This window comes from Pristis pectinata, chromosome 12 (genome assembly GCF_009764475.1).
Source record: "Pristis pectinata isolate sPriPec2 chromosome 12, sPriPec2.1.pri, whole genome shotgun sequence".
NCBI classification, from domain to species: domain Eukaryota; kingdom Metazoa; phylum Chordata; class Chondrichthyes; order Rhinopristiformes; family Pristidae; genus Pristis; species Pristis pectinata.
Genome location: NC_067416.1, coordinates 51,711,915 through 51,736,229, shown reverse-complemented (window position 1 = coordinate 51,736,229; position 24,315 = coordinate 51,711,915). Strand labels below are relative to the sequence as shown.

General features: G+C 49.9%; 1 protein-coding gene, 1 long non-coding RNA gene and 1 pseudogene across 3 annotated transcripts in view; 2 read left to right on the top strand and 1 right to left on the bottom strand.

The window, feature by feature from the left end:
- The window catches only part of LOC127576615 (zinc finger protein 850-like), a 97,891-nt pseudogene extending 74,639 nt beyond the window's left edge, over window positions 1–23,252 (top strand).
- On the bottom strand, window positions 15,525–19,483 carry LOC127576633 (uncharacterized). Of its 2 annotated transcripts, none has more exons than XR_007957257.1 (3): window positions 19,442–19,483; window positions 15,989–16,128; window positions 15,525–15,709 (listed from the first exon to the last, which is right to left on the bottom strand). It is a non-coding gene; the product is annotated as an uncharacterized LOC127576633 (long non-coding RNA). The 2 variants fall into 2 exon arrangements; XR_007957256.1 differs by lacking the exon at window positions 19,442–19,483 and adding an exon at window positions 18,899–18,969 and having other exon boundaries at window positions 15,989–16,171.
- The window catches only part of LOC127576545 (zinc finger protein 239-like), a 257,965-nt gene continuing 252,805 nt past the window's right edge, over window positions 19,156–24,315 (top strand). The window contains exon 1 of the mRNA XM_052027077.1: window positions 19,156–19,174. The gene's annotated coding sequence lies outside the window, so the exon portion shown is untranslated. The remainder of the gene's footprint in view (window positions 19,175–24,315) is intronic.

Below are 24,315 nucleotides of genomic sequence, written 5' to 3'. Positions count from 1 at the left end.
CACGCAGTGTCTACAGACCTGTGTCTACAGGAGGGTCAGGGGACTCGGGCAGGCTCCCAGAATTCCCAATCCCAGATACAGGACCTTGCACCTTATTGCACTGCACTTTCTCTGAAGCTGTGACACTTTAGTCTGTACTGTTATTGTTTTTACCTGTACTACCTCAATGCACTCTGTACTAACGCAATTTAACTGCACTGTGTAATGAATTGACCTGTACGATCGGTATGCAAGACACTTTTAACACTGTACCTCGGTCCAAGTGACAATAATAAACCAACACCAATACAATCGCCAAGTCCAACACCACCAAGACCCAAAATGTTGACTGTCCATTTCCCTCCATAGATGCTACCTGACCCACTTTAAGTTCCTCCAGCTCCCTTATGTATTGCTTCAGATTTCCAGCATCTGCAGTCTCTTGTGTCTCCATCTGCAGAAAGAGGGAATGTTTTGGCTTTGACACCCCTATTAACAGTGAAAGACAAAAAACACATTGAATTTCAGTGGCAGAGTAGGTGAGGGAGGCAACGGGTAGAACAAAGGGAAGTGGCAGAAATGGCCCATTCTGATTATAGATGGAAAGACAACCAGAGATTTTGATGCCAGTCTGGATGCTGCAATGTTCCCAGATTGAAGATGACGTTGTTCCTCAAGCTTGTGTTTGTCATTATTATAACAGCTCGCTACAGAGACTAAAATCTCAGCTGAAATACTGTCCTGTACGAAGGGATTCACTCAGTCGTCTGAGCTGATGATACACGTGTGGGAAAGGATTCATTCTGTTATCCAGCTTGATGACACACCAGCGAGTTCACACTGGGGAGAAGCCGTACCCCTGCTCCGAGTGCGGGAAGGGATTCCTTCATCCATCCTATTTGCTGACACACATGAGAGTTCACACCAGGGAGAAGCCATACACCTGCTCTGACTGCGGGAAGGGATTCGCTCGGTCGTCCCATTTGCAGACACACCAGCGGGTTCACACCGGGGAGAAGCCATACACCTGCTCCGAGTGTGGGAAGGGATTCACTCAGTCATCCTATTTGCTAACGCACCACAGAGTTCACACCGGGGAGAGGCCGTACACCTGCTCCGAGTGTGGGAAGGGATTCACTCGGTCATCTGAGCTCCTTCAACACCAGTGGGTTCACACCGGGGAGAAGTCGTTCTCCTGCTCAACATGTGGGAAAGGATTCAGTAAGTCATCCAGCCTGATAAGACACCAGCAAGTTCACACTGGGGAGAGACCATTCAACTGCTCTGAGTGTGGGAAGGGATTCACTCGGTCATCCAACCTGATAAGACACCAGCGAGTTCACACTGGGGAGAGGCCATTCACATGCTCTGAGTGTGGGAAAGGATACACTCGGTCGTCCCATTTGCTGATACACCAGCGAGTTCACACTGGGGAGAGGCCATTCACCTGCTCTGTATGCGGGAAGGGATTCACTAGGTCATCCCATTTGCTGACGCACCAGAGAGTTCACACCGCAGAGAGGCCGTTCGTCTGCTCGACGTGCGGGAAGGGATTCACTGATTCGTCTGAGCTGCTGAAACACCAGCGGGTTCACACCGGGGAGATGCGGTACACCTGCTCCGAATGTGGGAAGGGATTCAATCAGTCATCCCAGTTGCTGACACACCAGAGAGTTCACACTGGGGAGAAGCCGTACATCTGCTCCGAATGTGGGAAAGGATTCACTCAGTCATCCAACCTGATGGTGCACCAGCGAGTTCACACCGGGGAGAAGCCGTTCACCTGCTCCGAGTGTGGGAAGGGATTTGCTCAGTTATGCAACCTGATGAAGCACCAGCGAGTTCACACCAGGGAGAGGCCGTTCACCTGCTCTGAGTGCGGGAAGGGATTCCCTTCGTCATCTGAACTGTTGAAACACCAGCGAATTCACACTTCGGAGAAAGATTAAACCTGCAGTATGGTCAGTATACAACCATCACTGCTAGCACAAATTCACAAGTGTTGCAGGTGTTCACGAGGGTCGGATTCTGTCGATGCTGCTGATCTCGCCCAGGATTGAAACCTGGTCATTGGGCACAGTTGATTTTCTTTTGGAATCTCCTTAACTGAGTTAGAGTTCAATGTTCTGGATCTCTGATTAAAATAAAGCAGTTCTGTTTGAAACACTTTATCTCAGGCCCTTCCTGTCTCTGCAATGCACACAATGAACAGTAGAAAGCGAGACCATTCAGCCCATCTGGTGCCTTCCAGTGTTTCTGCTCCACACCAGCCTCCTCCCATCTCACCCAGTATGAATATTCAGAGGAATAGAGAGATGCAGCACAGAAATGGGCCCTTTCACTCACTGAGTTTGCACTGATTATCAACCAGTCATTTACTCTGATCCCATATTAATACATATTTAAAATTTTGCCCACATTTGCATTGACCACACCCTGCTTCACCCCCACCACCAGCAGATTCTACTAATCACCCACACATTAGGGACAATTTACAGGACTTTAATAACCTTTCAGCCCACACCTCTTGGGACGTGGGAGGAAACCCACACAGTCACAGGGAGAAGGTGCAAACTCCACACAGTCAACACCCGAGGTCGGGATTGAACATTGTCAACGTGAGGCAGCAGCTCTACGAGCTCTGTGCTCATTCGGCTTCCCATTCAATGCATTCCTGTGGTTCACCTCCATCCCTCCGTGTGGTGACACGTTCCACATTGTTGAACTGTGTGGGTGAAGAGCTTCCCCCGGAATTTCCTGCAGGACTTTCAGCAGACTGATGGCAAAGACAAGAGCTCAGCAGGGGTCTTGTCCCAGATATTAGAGCAGCACAGCTAATAGAGCTGCTACCTTGGAGTGACAGGAGCCCAGGTTCAATCCAGATCTTGGGTACAGTCTGTGTGGGGGTTCTCCCTGTGACTGGGAATTTCTTCCAGGAGCTCCAGTTTCCTCCCACGTCCCAAAGACATGCTGGTTGGTAGGTCAATTGGCTGCTGTAAATTGCCCTTGGTGAGTGGGAGAAGTTGAGGAGAGTCGACAAGAATGTCAGGAGAATTTTAAAAAAAGGATGAATGTGGGATCAGTGTGGAGTTGTGGACTGTGTCGGCCTGTTTCTGTGCTGTATCTTTCTGTGACATTCCCTATCCATCAAGCCTTGGGGACAAAGTAATGGTGTTTAACTCTACTTTTTTTAAGATTTAAGATATCTTTATTCGTCACATGTACATCGAAACACACAGTGAAATGCATCTTTTGCGTAGAGTGCTCTGGGGGCAGCCCGCAAGTGTCTCCACACTTCCGGTGCCAACATACCACGCCCACAACTTCCCAACCCGTACATCTTTGGAATGTGGGAGGAAACCAGAGCACTCAGAGGAAACCCAGGAAGACACGGGGAGAACGTATAAAACTCCTTACAGACAGCGGCCGGAATTGAACCTTGGTCGCTGGCGCTGTAATAGTGTTATGCTATCCGCTCACTACCGTGCTACTCCCAGCTTTTCTTAATACGGGGCTTTTCTCAATGGGCTGAATGTCACACAACTGAGTCACTGCAATACAGGACTGTCCTGACAAATCCTGCGCCTCATTCATTGTCCTACCTGATTCCCCCATTCACCACCTCAAACAAAGTTCATTGGTTTCTGTCCTGAATACAATAACTGAGGAACCACTCCTAAGTCAGGTTGGGGAAAGATTCTGCCCTTTTGAGATTGGTGCCTGATGATCAGAGTTTAAGGAGATGCTTTCAAAACTGGGAATGACTGCAATGTCTTTAGTAGATGCTTCTCTCACCCTGTCTCTCTGATCGATAGAAAAGTGACAGAATCTTCCTTATCGCCAACAGGTGACCCCTCAGCCCAAAACAATGCTGCTGAAAATTTGGATCCTTCCCCCATGAAAAACATTCACTCAGCTGCCACCAGATCCAATCCTTTTTAAATCTTTCTCCTTTCACCTTGAGCCTCTAGTTTTGGACGGCAGCTCCACCACCACATAACCTGACGCAGAAATGGTGAAGGATGATGTGCCACCTCGAGCTTCCGGTTCCAGCTCATTTCAATTCCCCTCCTCATTTCCACACCGACCTGTTTGTCCTCGGCCTTCTCCACTGCCATGGTGAGGCCAAACACAAACTAGAAAAGCGGCACTTTGTATTCCACTTGGTGAGCCTACAGCCCAAAGGTACGGACGTTGAATTTGACAGTTTCAGGCGACCAACTCTCGTTCCTTTCCCACTCCTCCCAGATTCTCCTTTTGTTCACCTTTTCCTCCTCCCTCTTTCCCCCACCGCCCATTCCCGAGATCCGTTCCCCTCCCGCCCCTGATTCCATCTGCTCATCATCCTTCCTCCCTTCCCAGCTTTCACTTGTCATCTCTCTGCCTCTGTCTACTTACCCCTGCCCCAGCTGCTGCCACCTGCTCACGTTCCCTCCCTTATCTGGTTCCACATCAGCTCCAGCCGATGTCTCTACCTTCTGCCTCCCCCCAACCCCCAACCCATCTGCCTCCACCTGCCCATCATCTCCCACCTCACCTGGTTCCACCTCCCAACCTCTGCCTCCCCCCTCCCTCTCACCTCTTTATGCCGGCTGTCTTCCCTCTACGCTCAGTCCTGATGCAGTATCTTCACCCGAAACACCAATCATCCCTCTGCCTCCACAGATGCTGCTCGATCTGCCGAGTTCCTCCAGCAGTCTTTTTGCGGCAGATTCCAGCATCTGCAGTCTTATCGTGTCTGCAACTGCCAAAGAGCCGGACTGCGCCTGCTCCCCACACGGCAGCCCGGCACAGTCCTCCGCCTGTGATGAAAAACACTGTGATGTTTGTGAGACACGATTTCCCATTCACAAAGCCGTGCTGACTGTCCCTCAGCAGTCCTTGCCTTTCCACACGCTGGTAGGTCCTGTCGCTCAGAATCCCCTCCAGTAATTTCCCACCACTGATGTTAGGTTCACTGGCCTGTGGTTCCCTGGCTTGTCCTTGCAGCCCTTCTTAAATAAAGGCACACCCTCCAGACTTCTGGTATCTCACCCCTGGCTAAGGAAGATGCAGATAACTCTGCCAGGGCCCATGCAATTTCTTTCCTATTCTTCCTGCAAGGTCTTGGGATGCAATTGTTTAGGCCCTGGAGATTTGTCCACCCTAATATGCTTTAAGACTGCCAACACCTCCTCTTTTGTAATATCGATATGTCCCAAGACATCACTACTCCTCTCCCCTAATTCCTTAGCTTTCATGACCTTCTCTGTGCAAATAAAGATGAGAAATATTCAGTTAAGATCTCACCCCTCTCTTGTGGTTCCACACAGAGACAACAGCATTGATGCCGAAAGGGACCTGTTCTCTCCCTCGTTACCCTATATTGGGCTTCCCCTTTTCCTATCTTCAGTCCTGAGGAAGGGTCCTGAACCTGAAACGTTGACCGCCTGCTTTTCTCCACGGATGCTGCCTGGCCTGCTGAGTTCCTCCAGCATCATCATGTTTTTCATCCAGATTCCAGCATCTGCCGTCCTTTGTTTCTCCAATGTTACAGGTAGATGAGCGACAGCAGAAGTGACCAGTTCTGATACAAACAGAGGGAATGAGTTACCCAGCATTGAATTTAATGTGGGGTCTGGAAGCCCTTTTCCTCTTATTCACGATTCACTTGCACTTCTTCCAATCCACTCACTGCATTGGGTGCTCACAGTGTGGCCTCCTCTACACCAGAACCGAACACAGGTTGGGTCACCAGTCTGTGGGGAACCTGTGTTCAGTCCGCAGGAGCGACCGTAAGCTCCCGGTTACCTGTCACTATAATTGTCCCTCCCACCCCCACCCCAGGCCCTGCACTGTGACAACGAGTTCCGACACCAGCCTGAGTAACAGCACCTCCTCTTCCCTCTGGGCATGTTGCTGACCCACTGAGTTCCTCCAGCAATTGGTGTGTGGGTTGCTCCAGACTGCAGCATCTGCAGAACCTCTTGTGGCTCTGTTAAACTGCAGTTTCCACTGAGTCTCTGGGCGAGCTGGGAGGGTGGCCCAAGGGGGGGTGGGGGTTACAGGGGGTGTGGTGAGGGCAGCCCGAGGGGGTTTGCAGGGGGACAGTGAGGGCAGCCCGAGGGGGTTTGCAGGGGGGCGGTGAGTGTGGCCTGAGGGGGTAGGGGTTGCGGGGGGGCGGTGAGGGTGGCCCGAGGCAGTTTGCAGGGGGGCAGTGAGGTCGGCCCGAGGGGAGGTTGCAGGGGGGGCGGTGAGGGCGGCCCGAGGTGGGGTTGCAGGGGGAGCAGCGACTGCGGAGCCAATGTGCCCAGAACTGTTCCCTGAACCTGGGAACTCCCCTTTATTGGTTAAAAGACGTGCCCGAGACCATCCTCCTGTCCACACCGAGGGCAGCCCTTGTCTTTGACAGGACATGGGGGATCCTGATCAGTTGTGGAAGTGGGCCCAGGAGCGGCAAATCAACTTCAATAGAGATAAGTGTGAGGTGATGCATTTTGGAAAGTCAAACCAGAACAGGACTTGTTTTGTGACTGGCAGGGAGTGTAATGGAACAGAGGGACCCGGGAGTACAAGTGCACAGCTCGTTAAAAGCAGCGTCACAGGTAGACAGGGCGGTGAAAAAGGTGTTTAGCGCGCTGGCCTTCATCAGTCAGGGCACTGAGTACAGGAGCTGGGACATTACGTTGCAGTTGTACAAGTCGTTGGTGAGGCCGCACTTGGAGCACTGTGTACAGTGTTGGTCACCCTGTTGTAGGAAAGACATAATTAAACTGGAAAGAGTGAGGAATAGACTTAGGAGGATGTTTCCAGGACTCGAGGGCCTGAGTTACAGAGAGAGGCTGGTCAGGCTAGGTCTTTATTCCTTGGAGCGTAGGAGAATGAGGGGCGACCTTATAGAAATGTTTAACATTATGAGAGGCAGAAATAAGGTGGACGGTAACAGTCTTTTCCCCAGGACTACAAGGCTAACACGAGGGGTGGGTGCGTGGAACGCACTGCCGACAGAGGTTGTGGGAGCAGATACATTAGGGACATTCAAGAGACTCTTAGATAGACACATGAATGAGAGAGAAATGGGGGGCGATGTGGGAGGGAAGGGTTAGATAGATCTTAGAGCAGGATAAAATGTCGGCACAACATTGTGGGCCGAAGGGCCTGTACTGTGCTGTATGTTCTATGTAGGGGAATCCAAAACAAGGGGGCAGAGCGAGAGGGTAAAGAGTTAAAAGGGACCTGAGGGGCAATTTTTTCACACAGGGGGTGGTGAGTGTGTGGAACGAGCTGCCAGAGGAAGTGGGTGAGGCAGGTACAACAGCATCATTTAAGAAGCACTTGGACAGGTACATGGAGGGGCGGGGCTTTGAGGGATATTGGCCGAACGCAGGAAATTGGGACTGGCTGGGTGGCTACCGTGGTTGGCATGGACTGGTTGGGCCGAAGGGCCTGTATCCGTCCTGTATTGCTCTCTGACATGACAACAACAAAACTTAACACACTTTACAACAACGGGGCACAGATGGTCATTAAAGAAGCAATTGCGTTGACTGGGCTTCAGGCATTTACTTCAACGGTGCTTTCACACAACAGCATCGACTCGTGTGGGCTGCGTACTACAACAACAACCTCCAATAAGGGGGCATTACAACAACTGCAAACACTTCACAGGACATCAGAAGAGTAATCTGCCAAAAACTAGGAATGAAGGGACAAAATGATTATCCACATTGGCACAATCCTACAACTTCTCACATTAATGGGATGATCCAACATCTGGCACTGAACCAGCATCCCAACAATACCTGCCATCGGAAGGGCATTGAAATAATCATTGCTAAGTTGGTTTATTATTGCCACACGTACTGAGGTGCAGTGAAAAACTTTGATTTGCATGCCATCCATGCAGATCATTTCAGTTGTAACGAGAATGTTTTAAAATTCATTCCTTGTTCTTTCCTGGTTCAACAGCAAGAGGTATTCGCAAATAAAGGAGGCACGTTACACGTCTTAAAGGTTATAAAAACCGACTTGATTAGAATTATATAAGGTCCACTCATTAACCACTTCACCGAAATACAGAGGGAAAGAATCAATCAATTAGTCAATGAATTGATCTACTGCAGATGCAAGAGGGAAGCCCAGGTGCCCAACAGCCTCTTCTATTTCTCTCTCTCTCCCTTTCTATCTCTTGCTCTGTCTCTCTCTTTTGCTCTCTTTCTCTCTCTCGTGTTCTTGTTTCTCTCTCTCTCTCTCACTTTCTCTCTCTCCCTCTGTCTCTCCCTCCCTCTCACTCTCTCTCTCTCTGTCACTCTCTCTCTCTCACACTCTCACACCACCCGGTCGCGACTGCAGCTGAAACCGAGATTCTGATTTGCACAGAGAAGTAGCCCCATTTGAACACCCTCCCTTACCCTGCTACTTTTCCATGGTACTAGGTGGTACCTTCAGATCTCTTGGGGCCTTTGGCCTCGGCACATAACTTAAAGACATCAGGTTTTGCGGAACAACATGTTTTTCATTGTTTAGATAACACGTTCCTCTCAAGGCTGAGGATCAGCACCCCGCTACATTCTCAAAACATTCCCCACATTCCCAGCTCACTCTATTTTGTCTCACACACTTTAGCACAAACTAAGGAGGAACCAGATATGACTTCTGGAAAATTTAACACTCTCCTTTCAAGTTGTTACTTGTGAAGAGATGACTGAGGGTTTGAGTTCTTATCTAAACAAAATATCCCAACTGGATAAGATTATTGGTATTGGTATTAGTTTATTATTGTCACTTGTACCGAGGTACAGTGAAAAACTTGTCTTGCATACCGTTCGTACAGGTCAATTCATTACACAGTGCATTGAGGTAGGACAAGGGTAAAACAGTACAGAATGCAGAGTAAAGTGTCACAGCAACAGGGAAGTGCATTGCAGGTGGACAATAAGGTGCAAGGTCATAATAAAATAGATTGTGAGGACAAGAGTCCATCTCATCGTAGAACGGAACCGTTCAATAGTCTTATCACAGTGGGATAGAAGCTGTCCTTGAGCCTGGTGGTACGTGCCCTCAGGCTCCTGTATCTTCTGCCTGATGGGAGAGGGGAGAAGAGAGAATGACCCGGGTGCATCGGGTCTCTGATTATGCTGGCTGCCTCACCAAGGAAACGAGAGGTATAGAGTCCATGGAGGGGAGGCTGGTGTCTGTGATGTACTGGGCTGTGTTCACAACCCTCTGCAGTTTCTTGCGATCCCGGGCAGAGCAGTTGCCGTACCAAGCCGCGAAGATTAGTGAAGAAATCAGAACAAAATGTACCACCAGTGCTGAGTCTGATGGGGTCCGGCTGCCGGATAATATTAAACGTGCATGGGGTAAGATCCAGAGAATTCCCGAGGGGAAGGGGAAAACTGGATGGACGCCAGCATCCAATCACAATGAAGAATGAGGGAACGTGTTCAGTTACAAGACCAGCACGATGTGGACTGTGAAAAACATAAAGATCAGATGATGAGCAAGTGAAAAAGGAAAAGGAGAACTGTGACAGGTTACACAGTCCGTGGGACAGAGACACGAAAACATCAACAGAGCAAATCTGTGCGTTAACTGAACAAGTGAGAGAACAGAAGCAGAAGTGAAATCGAATGGAAGTGAACTATCGGAAGCTCAGTGGGATGAGGGAGAACGGGACAGAGGGGAGTGGTCACCGCTTCCTCTAATCTGCGTCTGGCCTCCCCTCGGCAGTAGAGGAGGCCGAGGACAGACATGTGGGTGGGGGAGTGGGAAGTGGGATTAAAATGGCCGGGCACCGGGAGATCCCGGCTGGTAGGCGGATGGAGTGAAGGTTCTCGACAAAGCGATTCCCCGATCTGTGTCGGGTCTCACCGGTGTAGAGGAGGCCGCACCGGGAGCACCGGATGCAATAAATGACACCGGTGGATTCACAGGTGAAGGACGGCCTCACCTGGAAGGACTGTCTGGGGCCCTGAATGGTGGTGAGGGAGGAGGTGCAGGGGCAGGTGTAGCACTTGGTGCGGTTACAGGGATGTGCCGGGAGGGGGTGGGTGAGGAGAGACCAGCTGACAAGGGAGTCACGGATGAAGAATCCTTGTGGAGAGAGGCGAGGAGTGGGGAGGAGAGAGGAGGTGTGGGGTGGGTAAGGAGGGGTGGGGGAGGGGAGAGGGGGAGGAGAGAGGGGGAGGGGAGAGGTGGAGTGGAGAGGGGAGGGGAGAGGGGAGGGGAGGGGAGAGGGGAGGGGAGAGGGGAGAGGGGAGGGGAGAGGAGAGTGGAAAGGGGGGAGAATGTTGTTCAATGCCGGGCACATTCTGTGGGGCAGGAACTGGGGGGAGGGTTCAGGTCGAGGGGCTTCATCGGAACGAGATCTGTGAGAAAACAGGTCAGTTTTATGTTGCCGTGGGCGTGGGGGAAAGGGAGGAGGGAGGGAGGAGGAGGAGAGGGAGAGGGAGGGACGAGGGGGAGGAAGGGGGAGGGGGAGGGGAATGGTGGGATCGGGCTGTGATAAGGTGGTTAATTAAAACTGTAATGTGCAGCTCAGCTGTATCAGAATCACGATTATTATCACTGACGTATGTTTTGAAATTTGCTGTTCTGCAGCACGACAGAGCAAGACATAAAGACATAAAAGTTACCATGTCACAAAAATAAATAAAAAGTGCAAATGAGGAATAACGAGGTAGTGTTCATAGGTTCATAGACCGTTTAGAAATCTGATGGCGGAGGAGAAGAAGCTGTTCCTGAATCGCTGAGTGTGGGTCTTCAGGCTCCTGTACCTCTTTATTTTCATCTAAAAGAAGTGACCGGTGCAGAGGAGGCCACACAGTGAGCACCCAGTGCAGTGCGGGGATTGAAAGAAGTCCAAGTGAATCATCAATAACAGGAAAACGGCTTCCCAAACCCACATTAAATTCAATGCTCGGTAACTTATTCCCTCCTTTTGTATCAGAACTGATCACTTCTGCTGTCGATCATCGACCTGTAACATTGGAGAAACAAAGGACGGCAGATGCTGGAATCTGGATGAAAAGCACGATGATGCTGAAGGAACTCAGCAGGCCAGGCAGCATCCGTGGAGAAAAGCAGGCGGTCAACGTTTTGGGGTCAGGACCCTTCTTCAACACTGAAGACGGGAGAAGGAGAAGCCCAATATAGGGTAAAGAGGGAGAGAATAGGTCCCTTTAGGCATCAATGTTGTCGTCTGAACAATGTTGTGGAACCACAAGAGAGGGGCGAGATCTCAAATGAATATTTCTCATCTGTATTTGCACAGAGAAGGTCATGCAAGGTAAGGAATTAAGGGATACGAGTGGTGATGTCTTGGGACATATCGTCAATACAAAACAGGAAGTGCTGGCAGTCTTAAAGCATATTAGGGTGGACAAATCTCCAGGGCCTGACCAATTGCATCCCAAGACCTTGCAGGAAGAATAGGAAAGAAATTGCATGGGCCCTGGCAGAGTTATTTGCATCTTCCTTAGCCAGGGGTGAGATACCAGAAGTCTGGAGGGTGTGCCTTTATTTAAGAAGGGCTGCAAGGACAAGCCAGGGAACCACAGGCCAGTGAACCTAACATCAGTGGTGGGAAATTACTGGAGGGGATTCTGAGTGACAGGACCTACCAGCAGTGGAAAGGCAAGGACTGCTGAGGGACAGTCAGCACGGCTTTGTGAATGGGAAATCGTGTCTCACAAACATCACAGTGTTTGTCATCACAGGCGGAGGACTGTGCCGGGCTGCCGTGTGGGGAGCAGGCGCAGTCTGGCTCTTTGGCAGTTGCAGAAACAATAAGACTGCAGATGCTGGAATCTGCCGCAAAAAGACTGCTGGAGGAACTCGGCAGATCGAGCAGCATCTGTGGAGGCAGAGGGATGATTGGTGTTTCGGGTCAAGATACTGCATCAGGACTGAGCGTAGAGGGAAGACAGCCGGCATAAAGAGGTGAGAGGGAGGGGGGAGGCAGAGGTTGGGAGGTGGAACCAGGTGAGGTGGGAGATGATGGGCAGGTGGAGGCAGATGGGTTGGGGGTTGGGGGGAGGCAGAAGGTAGAGACATCGGCTGGAGCTGATGTGGAACCAGATAAGGGAGGGAACGTGAGCAGGTGGCAGCAGCTGGGGCAGGGGTAAGTAGACAGAGGCAGAGAGATGACAAGTGAAAGCTGGGAAGGGAGGAAGGATGATGAGCAGATGGAATCAGGGGCGGGAGGGGAACGGATCTCGGGAATGGGCGGTGGGGGAAAGAGGGAGGAGGAAAAGGTGAACAAAAGGAGAATCTGGGAGGAGTGGGAAAGGAACGAGAGTTGGTCGCCTGAAACTGTCAAATTCAACGTCCGTACCTTTGGGCTGTAGGCTCGCTAAGTGGAATACAAAGTGCCGCTTTTCTAGTTTGTGTTTGGCCTCACCATGGCAGTGGAGAAGGCCGAGGACAAACAGGTCGGTGTGGAAATGAGGAGGGGAATTGAAATGAGCTGGAACCGGAAGCTCGAGGTGGCACATCATCCTTCACCATTTCTGCGTCAGGATCCCAGCACCAGTCACATCCTCCCCTCTTCCTCCACTTTCTTCCAAAGGACCACTCTCGGTGGTGGAGCAGCCGTCCAAAACTAGAGGCTCAAGGTGAAAGGAGAAAGATTTAAAAAGGATTGGATCGGGTGGCAGCTGAGGGAATGTTTCTCATGGGGTAAGGATCCAAATTTTCAGCGGCAGGGTTTTGGGCTGAGGAGTCACCTGCTGGCGATAAGGAAGATTCTGTCAGTTTTGTATCAATCAGAGAGACAGGGTGAGAGAAGCATCTACAAAATACATTGCAGTCATTCCCAGTTTTGAAAGCATCTCCTTAAACTCTGATCATCAGGCACCAACCTCAAAAGGGCAGAATCTTTCCCCAACCTGACTTGAGAGCGGTTCCTCAGTTATTGTATTCAGGACAGAAATCAATGAATTGCAGTGACTCAGTTTCATGACATTCAGCCCATTGAGAACAGCCCCATGTTGAAAAGAGCTGGGAGTAGCACAGTAGTATAGCGGTTAGCATAACACTATTGCAGTGCCAGCAATTCCGTCCGATGTCTGCAAGGAGTTTGTATGGACTCCCTGTGTCTGCGTGGGTTTCCTCCAGGTGCTCCGGTTTCCTCCCATATTCCAAATACGTACGGGTTGGGAAGTTGTAGGCGTGCTGTGTTGGCACCGGAAGCATGGAGACACTTGCGGGCTGCCCCCAGAACACTCTACGCAAAAGATGAATTTCTCTTTGTTTCGATATGACTAACATGTGACTAATAAAGATATCTTAAATCTTAAATCTTAAAATCTTAAAAAAAAAGTAGAGTTAAACACCATTACTTTGTCCCCGAGGCTTGATGGATGGGGAATGTCACAGAAAGATACAGCACAGAAACAGGCCGACACAGTCCACAACTCCACACTGATCCCACATTCATCCTTTTTTTAAAATTCTCCCGACATTCTTGTCAACTCTCCCCAACTTCTCCCACTCACCAAGGGCAATTTACAGCAGCCAGTTGATCTACCACCGAGCATGTCTTTGGGACGTGGGAGGAAACTGGAGACACGTGTGACTGCACTGCAAGGTAGCAGCTCTATTAGCTGTGCTGCTCTAATATCTGGGACAAGACCCCTGCTGAGCTCTTGCGTTTGCCATCAATCTGCTGAAAGTCCTGCAGGAAATTCCGGGGGAAGCTCTTCACCCACACAGTTCAACAATGTGGAACGTGTCACCACACGGAGGGATGGAGGTGAACGACAGGAATGCATTGAATGGGAAGCCGAATGAGCACAGAGCTCGAAGAGCTGCTGCCTCACGTTGACAATGTTCAATCCCGACCTCGGGTGTTGACTGTGTGGAGTTTGCACCTTCTCCCTGTGACTGTGTGGGTTTCCTCCCATGTCCCAAGAAGTTTCGGTTAAAGGTTATTAAAGTCCTGTAAATTGTCCCTAATGTGTGAGCGATTAGTAGAATCTGCTGGTGGTGGGGGTGAAGCAGGGTGTGGTCAATGCAAATGTGGGCAGAATTTTAAAAATGTATTAATGTAGGATCAGAGTAAATGACTGGTTGATAATCAGTGCAGACTCAGTGAGTGAAAGGGCCCATTTCTGTGTTGCATCTCTCTATTCCTCTCAATATTCATACTGGGTGAGATGGGAGGAGGCTGGTGTGGAGCAGAAACACTGGAAGGCACCAGATGGGCTGAATGGCCTTTCTTTCTACTGTTCATTGTGTGCATTGCAGAGACAGGAAGGGCCTTAGATAAAGTGTTTCAAACAGAACGGCTTTATTTTAATCATAGATCCAGAACATTGAACTCTAACTCAGTGAAAGGGATTACAAAAGAAAATCAACTGTGCCCAATAACCAGGGTTCAATCCTGGGTAAGATCAGCACCGTTGACAGAATCCGACCCCCGTGAACACCTGCAACACTTGTGAATTTGTGCTAGATTTCAGTAGCAGTGAAGGTTGGATATTGATCATACAGCATGTTAAAGCTTTCTCCACAGTGTGAATTCGCTGGTGTCTCAACAAATTGGACGACTGAGTGAATCCCTTCCCACACTCAGAGCAGGTGTACGGCTTCTCCCCAGTGTGAAACCGCTGGTGTGTCAGCAGCCGAGATGACTGAGTGAATTCCTTCCCGCACATCGAGCAGATGAATGGCCTCTTCCTGGTGTGAACTCGCTGGTGCATCACCAGACTGGATGATGTCGTGTATCCCTTCCCACATGTAGGGCAGGCAAAGGGCCTCTCCCCGGTGTGAACTCTCTGGTGCATCAGCAAATAGGAGAGCCGAGTGAATCCCTTCCTGCAGTTGGAGCAGGAGAACGGCCTCACCCCGGCTTGAACTCGCTGGTGCTTCACCAGACTGTTTGACGTACTGTATCCCTTCCCACATGTAGGGCAGGCAAAGCGCCTCTCCCTAGTGTGAACTCGCTGGTGTGTCATCAGGGAGTATGACTCACGGAAGCCCTTCCCGCATGTCACGCAGAAGAACGGCCTCTCCCCGGTGTGAACCCGCTGGTGTGTCAGCAAATTGGATGACCGAGTGAATCCCTTCCCACACTTGGAGCAGGTGTACGGCCTCTCCCCGGTGTGAACTATCTGGTGTGTCAGCAAATAGGATGACCGAGTGAATCCCTTCCCGCACTCGGAGCAGGTGTACAGATTCTCCCCAGAGTGAACTCTCTGGTGTGTCAGCAAATTAGACAACCGAGTGAATCCCTTCCCACACTCGGAGCAGGTGTACGGCCTCTCCCCAGTGTGAACTCCCTGGTGCATCATCAGGTTGGATAACTGAGTGAATCGTTTCCCACACGTTGAGCAGGAGAATGGCCTCTCCCCAGTGTGAACTCGCTGGTGTGCCTGCAAGTGGGATGACTGAGCAAAGCCCTTCCCACACTCCGAGCTGGAGAATGGCCTTTCCCCGGCATGAACTCGCTGGTGCGTCATCAGGCTGGATAACTGAGCCAATCCCTTGCCACACGTTGAGCAGGAGAATGGCCACTCCGTAGTATGAATACACCAGTGTGTCAGCAGGTAGGGTTACTGAAGGAAGCCCTTCCCACACTCAGTGCAGATACATGGCCTCTCCTCTGTGAATTTGTTGTTGCATCAGCAACTGGAATGACCGAGTGACTCCCTTCCCACACTCAGAGCAAATGAACGGTCTCTCCCCAGTGTATATTCGCTGATCTTGTGTTTGAGATTCCCATAAACAATCCTCTGCTTGTTGGATCCTGTAAAAGAAATTTACAAAAGTCATCAATAGGTACAGGACAGTATTTCAGCCGAGATTTTAGTCTCTGTAATGAGCTGTTATAATAATGACAAACACAAGCTTGAGGAACAACGTCATCTTCCATCTAGGAACATTGCAGCATCCAGACTGGCATCAAAATCTCTGGGTGTCTTTCCATCTATAATCAGAATGGGCCATTTCTGCCACTTCCCTTTGTTCTACCCGTTGCCTCCCTCATCTACTCTGCCACTGAAATTCAATGTGTTTTCTTACTTACACAGTTAAAAGGGGTATCAAACCCAAAACATTCCCTCTTTCTGCAGATGGAGACACAGGAGACTGCAGATGCTGGAGTCCACCTTGGGCCGGGCCGGCAGAGAAAGCAGCAAAATCAAAACATCTGCAGGTGCCCGAAATCTGAAATAAAAATAGAAAATGCTGGACACGGGTCAGACAGCATCTGTGGGAAGAGAAACAAAGCATGTTTCAGCTTGGAAACCCTTTGTCAGAACTGAGAAAGTGAGAAAACAAGTTTTAAATTGCAGAAAAGATGGGGAAGGGATAAATACACCATTAAACCCACAGGAAGTTGGAACAGGAGTAGAACATTCAGCGTCTCAAGCCTGCTCTGCCATTCAGCAGGATCATGGCTGACTTTCCTGCTCTGTCCCCATAACCCTCGATTCCCCTACTGATTAGGAATCTATCCCAACCTGAAATATACCCAAGGACACTGCCACACAGTTTTCTGGAGCAAGACAGACACTAGTAAATTTCTCTTTCATAAAGCTGTGCTAACTCTGCTCAATAAGTTACCATTTTTCAAACAGTCAATCAGATAAAAGGGCAGTCTCCAAACTAAAACATTAACTCTATTTCTCTTTCCACAGATGCTGCCTGACCTGCTGAATTGTCCAGCAGTTTCTGGTTTTACTTCAGATTCTAGCATCTGCAATTTCTCTTTAAAAACAGGGCAAAGAGAACGTTTCCGATTGAGAATGTCTCAGTGGCCCCCGGGCCCCGATCACCGGTCCCTTCCCTCATTCCCCCTCCCTCATTCTGTCCTCACCCCCTCCCCATTCCCCCAAACCCTGCACCTTGCCCCTCATCTCCGCCCTCATTGCCCCTCCCCATCCCCCTCTCCGCTTCCCCCTCTGCCCCCTCATTCCATGGCCCCCTCCCCCATTCCCCCTTACCAATTCCCCCTCGATCCCCCCTCTCCTTCCTCCCCCTCATTCCCCTCCCACATTTCCCCTCCCCGATTCTCCCCATCCCTCTTTGCCCCCTTCTGCACATCCCCCTCATTTCCCCACTCCATTCCCCTCCTCTTCCCCATTTCCCCCTCCCACCTCCTCCATCATTCCTCCTGCCCTCTCCGCAATTCCCCACCCCCTCAATCCCCCACCCCTCCCCCTCCCTCCCCTGCTCCCCCTTCCCCCTCCCCCCTCATAGTTAACAACAGCACATCCCTTCCTGATGAACTTAACACATTCTATGCGCGTTTTGAACAGAAGGGAGGTGGATTGTCACCATCACCCCGACAGCCTCCAGTGCAGCTGAACCTGTGATCACAGTGGAGGACGTACGATCAGTCTTCCGGAGAGTGAACACGAGGAAAGCACCTGGCCCAGATGGTGTCCCTGGCTGTGTGCTCAGATCTTGTGCTGATCAGCTGGCAGTAGTATTTGCAGACATATTCAACCTCTCCCTGCTTCAAACTCAGGTTCCCACCTGTTTTAAGAAGACCACTATCATCCGGTACCGAAGAAAAGGAAGATAACATGCCTCAATGACTACCGACCAGTGGCTCTGACATCCACCATCACAAAGTGCTTTGAGAGGTTGTCCATGGCACGCATCTACTCCAGCCTTGTAGACAACCTGGACCCACGGCAATTCGCCTATCGACAAAACAGGTCTACAGCAGATGCCACCTCCCTGGCCCTATACTCAGCTCTGGAGCACCTGGACAGTAAAGACACCTACGTTAGACTTTTGTTTATTGACTACAGCTCTGCCTTCAATACAATAACCCCAAGCAAGCTTGTTACCAAACTCCGAGACCTAGGACTCAACACTTCCCTCTGTAACTGGATCCTTGACTTTCTAACAAACAGACCACAATCAGTGAGGATAGGCAGCAATACCTCCGGCACGAATATTCTCAACACTGGTGCCCCACAGGGCTGCATCCTCAGCCCTCTACTCTACTCCCTATACACTCATGACTGTGTGGCCAGATTCTGCTCTAACTCCATCTACAAGTTTGCAGATGATACCACCGTTTTAGGCCGTATCACAAACAGCGATGAGGCGGAGTACAGGAAGGACAGAGAGAGGTTAGTGGAATGGTGTCATGCCAACAACCTTTCCCTCAATGTCAGCAAAAAAAAGAGCTGGTCATTGACTTCAGGAAAGGGGGTGGTGTACATGCACCTGTCTACATCAACGGTGCTGAGGTCGAGAGGGTTGAGATCTTCAAGTTCCTGGGAGTGAACATCACCAATAGCCTGTCCTGGTCAAATCACGTAGACACCATGGCCAAGAAAGCTCACCAGCGCCTCTACTTCCTCAGGAGGATAAAGAAATTTGGCAGGTCCCCTTTGACACTCACCAACTTTTATCGATGCACCATAGAAAGCATCCTATCCGGATGCATCACGGCTTGGTACGGCAACTGCTCTGCCCAGGACCGCAAGAAACTGCAGAGAGTTGTGGACACAGCCCTGCGCATCACGGACACCAGCCTCCCCTCCTTGGACTCTGTCTTTACCTCTCACTGCCTTCGTGAAGCAGCCAGCATAATCAAAGACCCCACCCACCTGGGTCATTCTCTCTTCTCTCCTACAGGGTAGAAGATACAGGAGCCTGAGGTCACGTACCACCAGGCTCAAGGACAGCTTCTACCCCACTGTGATAAGACTATTGAACCGTTCCCTTATAAGATGAAATGGACTCTGATCTTACCATCTACCTTGTTGTGACCTTGCACCTTATTGCACTGCACTTTCTCTGTAGCTGTGACTCTTTACTCTACTGTTATTGTTTTTACCTGTACTACATCAATGGACTCTGTACTACTCAATGTAACTGCACTGCGTAATGAATTGACCTGTGCGAACCGTATGCAAGACAAGTTTTTCACTGTACCTCGGTACAAGTGACAATAATAAACCAATACCAATACCAAAATACCAAGCCGAATGCCCCAACGCAGTGCCGAGAGACATTCACTGTTTGTCAGTGGCTCCTTTTAACAAGATTCACTCAGCTCGGACCTCACAAGCGGACGCAGAGTTGGGAATTTATTTTCGGAGACACATGCGAGTGATTCCGGAGATCGGGGGGCGGGTTTAGCTTTACATATTGACGGGAGAAGTGCTTCTGAGGAGTGGAGAGTATAAAAAAGATGGTTTTGTGTGCAGTGTAACGAGGAGATGGCTCCGGGACCAGTGGACACCAGGTTTAAATATTTTTGCAAAATCATCCAAGGCGGTGCCAGCGTTTTGGCGCTGCAAGATCTCCTTTGTTTTGTCTCTGTCTCTCTCTCTCTCTCTCTCTCTGTCTCCCTCTCTCTCTCTCTGTCTCCCCCTCTCTCTCCCAATGCTCTCCCGGCTGCCGGATCGAATACCCGACCAGGCGGCGACGCTGTGGCCCTTCCCCCGGCAGAGACATCGCCTTTGCCCCCGCTCCAGCCTCCTCTCCCCGCACAACTGAAAACTCCATTCACCCAGCTCGACTGAAGGCTCCTCCGTTCGGAACCCGGAACCAGCTCCTCCCGCCGCAGAACCGCACCTCCCGTCTGCATTAAAACAGGACAATCCCAGAGCAGGAGGGACAAGCGGCTGAGCAGAGCGGGGCGGGCAGCAGCGGTCCCGGCAGAGGGGGAAATCTCTTTGTGTTTGATTTCTCTCTCTCTACCTGCCCTCATTCATCTCGATCACTGACAGATTTGTAAACTAAGGGTGAGGCCAGGGTTGCTGAGGCATTCTCAATCGGAAACGTTCTCTTTGCTCTGTTTTTAAAGAGAAATTGCAAATGCCAGAATCTGAAGTAAAACCAGCAACTGCTGGACAATTCAGCAGGTCAGGCAGCATCTGTGGAAAGAGAAATAGAGTTAATGTATTAGTTTGGAGACTGTCCTTTTATCTGATTGATTGAAAAATGGTAACTTATTGAGCAGAGTTAGCATAGCCTTACGAAACAGAAATTTACTAGTGCCCGTTTAAAAGTGAGAAAAGAGGAATTTCTTCTCTTTGCAACTTCTTGCTGCAGAGAACTGTGGGACAGAGTCCTTGGGTATATTTCAGGTTGGGATAGATTCCTAATCAGTCGGGGAATCATGGGTTATGGGGACAGGGCAGGAAAGTCAGCCATGATCCTGCTGAATGGCAGAGCAGGCTTGAGACGCTGAATGTTCTACTCCTGTTCCCACTTCCTGTGGGTTTAATGGTGTATTTATCCCTTCCCCATCTTTTCTGCAATTTAAAACTTGTTTTCTCACTTTCTCGGTTCTGACAAAGGGTTTCCAAGCTGAAACATGCTTTGTTTCTCTTCCCACAGATGATGTCTGACCTATGTCCAGCATTTTCTATTTTTATTTCAGATTTCCGGCACCTGCAGATTTTTTGATTTTGCTGCTTTCTCTGCCGGCCCGGCCCAAGGTGGACTCCAGGCCCCGGCTGGTGAATGACTGTTTTGCTGGGACTGTTTCTGGAGCCCTGGGGATTGTGGGTATAAATGCGGCCAATCATTCTGCTGCAAAAAGCACTTTGCCTTTACTCTGCAGGCAGTCTGGAAACACAGATGAGCAAACTGAGATTGGGACCGGTCTCCAGACACTGCTGATGTCCAAATCTTTGGAGGTAACAGCTACAGTTGGGACTGAGGTCAAAAAAGGGACTAAGTCCAACTCCCAGTGAATAAAAGAAACATGTATTGTGAAAGTAATTTCCCCATGTGGCTAAATTGTGTCAGTTAACACTGTGTTGTAGAAACAAAAATCCTTGTCACTTATGATTATTTTACAACTCAACTATGTTCAATGTTCTCGGCTCCTTCTGCTGCTGAGAACATGTTCTATTCTGTCTGGATACAGAATGGTATCTAACACTTCTATTCAGGAATATTAAGTGGCAAATAACATTTGGACCGCAAAACTGCCACTCGATAACAATCTCCGATAAGTGAGTCTAATCATCTACCCTTCACGTTCAATGATCCTGAGGGCACGTACCAGCAGGTCGAGGACAGCTTCTATCCCACGATGATAAGACTATTGAATGGTTCCCTTAGACAATGAGATGGACTCTGACCTCACGATCTACCTTGTTGTGACCTTGCACCTTATTGTCTCCCTGCACTGCACTTTCCCTGCAGCTGTGACACTTTGTACTGTTACTGTTTTTACCTGTACTACCTCAATACACTCTGTACTAACTCAATATAACTGCACTGTGTAATGAATTGACCTGTACGATCGGTCTGTAAGACATGTTTTTCACTGTACCTCAGTATTAGTGACAATAATAAACCAACTCCAATTCAATCGCCGCATCCAACACCACCAAGACCCAAAACATTGTCTGTGTATTTCCCTCCATAGATGCTGCCTGGCCCACTTTGAGTTCCTCCAGCTCCCTTTTGTATTGCTTCAGATTTCCAGCATCTGCAGTCTCTTGTGTCTCCATCTGCAGAAAGAGGGAATGTTTTGGGTTTGATACCCCTTTTAACAGTGAAAGACAGAAAACACATTGAACTTCAGTGGCAGAGTAGGTGAGGGAGGCAACGGGTAGAACCAAGGGAAGTGGCAGAAATGGCCCATTCTGATTATAGATGGAAAGACAACCAGAGATTTTGATGCCAGTCTGGATGCTGCAATGTTCCCAGATGGAAGATGACGTTGTTCCTCAAGCTTGTGTTTGTCATTATTATAACAGCTCGCTACAGAGACCAAAATCTCAGCTGAAATACTGCCCTGTACTTATTGATGACTTCTGTAAATTTCTTTTACAGGATACATCAAGCAGAGGATTTGTTTCTGCAAATCTGAAACACAACACCAGCGAATTCACACGGGAGAGACCGTTCACCTGCTCTGAGCGTGGGAAGGGAGTCACTCGGTCATTCCAGTTGCTGATACACCAGCAAATTCAGAGAAGAGGCCGTGTATCTGCACTGAGTGTGGGAAGGGCTTCCTTCAGTCATCCCAACTGCTGACACAGCAGCCAGTTCTCACTGGGGAGCAGCCGTTCTCCTGTTCAATGTGTGGTAAATGACTCACTCAGTTCTCCAGCCTGATGATGCACCAGCAAGTTAATGCTATGGAAAGGCCATTCTCCTGCTCGGAGTGTGGGAAGGGCTTTGCTCGGTCATCCCACTTGCAGGCACACCACAGAGTTCACACTGGGGAGAGACCGTTCTCCTGCTTAACGTGTGGGAAAGGATTCAGTCAGTTATCCAGCCTGATAATGCATCAGCGGGTTCACACCGGGGAGAGGCCATTTTGCTGCTCAATGTGTGGGAAAGGATTCACTCAGTTATCCCACCTGATGAGGCACCAGCGAGTTCACACTGGGGAGAGGCCATACACCTGCTTAACATGTGGGAAAGGATTCACTCTGTTCACAAACCTGATGAGGCACCAGCGAGTTCACACTGGGGAGAGGCCGTTCTCATGCTCAACATGTGGGCAAGGATTCACTGAGTTATCCAGCCTGATGACACACCAGCGAGTTCACACTGGGGAGAAGCCGTACACCTGCTCCAAGTGCGGGAAGAGATTCACTCGGTCATCCAGTTTGCTGAGGCACCAGAGAGTTCACACCGGGGAGAGGCCGTTCAACTGCCCTGAGTGCCGGAAGGGATTCACTCGGTCATCCCTTTTGTTGGCACACCAGCGAGTTCACACCGGGGAGAGGCCATACAGCTGCTCCGAGTGTGGGAAAGGATTCACTCGGTCATCCCATTTGATGACACACCAGAGATTTCACACCGGGGAGAGGCCGTTCATCTGCTTGACGTGCAGGAAGGGATTCACTGAGTCGTCTCAGCTGCTGATACACCAGAGAATTCACACCGGGGAGAGGCCGTACACCTGCTCCGAGTGCGGGAAGAGATTCACTTGTTCGTCCCATTTGCTGAAACACCAGAGAGTTCACACAAGGGAGAGGCCATTCATCTGCCCGACATGCGGGAAAGGATTCACTCAGTCGTCCCATTTGCTGAAACACCAGCGAGTTCACACTGGGGAGAGGCTATTCATCTGCCCGACGTGCGGGAAAGGATTCACTCAGTCATCTGACCTTCTGAAACACCAACGAATTCACACTGCTGAGAAAGAATAAACATGCTGTGTGCTCAATATTCAACCACCACAGCGACTGAAATCTCGCGCAAATTCACACATGTTGCAAGTGTTCACGGGGGTCGGATTCTGTCGACGTGGCTGATCTCGCCCAGGATTGAACCCTGGTCATTGGTCACAGTTGATTTTCTCTTTAACTAAGCTACAGTTCAATGTTCTGGATCTGTGATTTTAAAATAAAGCAGTTCTGTTTGAAACACTTTATCTAAGGCACTTCCTGTCTCTGCAATGCACACAATGAATGGTAGAAAGAGAGGCCATTCAGCCCGTCTGGTGCCTTCCAGTGTTCTGCTCCACACCAGGCTCCGCCCATCTCACCCAGTATGAATATTCAGAGATATAGATGCAGCATAGAAATGGGCCCTTTGACTCACTGAGTCTGCACTGATTATCAACCAGTCATTTATTCTGATCCTACATTAATACATTTTTAAAATTCTGCTCACATTTGCATTGACCACACCCTGCTTCACCCCCACCACCAGCAGATTCCACTAATCACCCACACATTAGGGACAATTTACAGTCCTTTAATAACCTTTCAGCCCGCACCTCTTGGGACGTGGGAGGAAACCCACACAGTCACAGGGAGAAGGTGCAAACTCCACACAGTCAACACCCGAGGTCGGGATTGAACCTGGTCAACCCAGGATGTTGGAATGTGAGGCAGCAGCTCTAGGAGCCCTGTGCCCCTTTGGCTTCTCATTCAATGCATTCCTGTCTCTCCGTGTGGTGACACGTTCCACGTCGTTGGACTCTGTGGGTGAAGAGCTTCCCCCTAGTTTCCTGCGGACTTTTGCTGTTGAGCGATCCTCCACCTGTGGATGTGCACGGCAGGAATACGCACCGGCTCCCAGTTCAGTGACACCCTGCAGCGTGGTGATTAGTTGCAGCACTCCTGCTCCCGGAGTACAAACGCTAACGATTACATCCCACACTGTACTCAGTCCTCGTTATCCACTGATCTGTGCCCTGAGAGGGCCTTAGTGGTATCCATAATTTTGGGTATCTGTGTGGACTCTAATCCCCTGTTCCTCATGGATAACGAGGACTTGGTGTACCTGAAAAATGACATCCCTTTGGGATGCCCGTTGCTATGCCTGGAACCTGGCACAAGTGCCTGCTCTTGCAGCAATGCTCTTGCAACACTGCTGCTCTTGCAGCAATGAATCACCCCACAGTTGCTATGGAGGGGTTGCCGGGGAGGCTGACGTTGAACAGGCCGGGCTGAGTCTTGT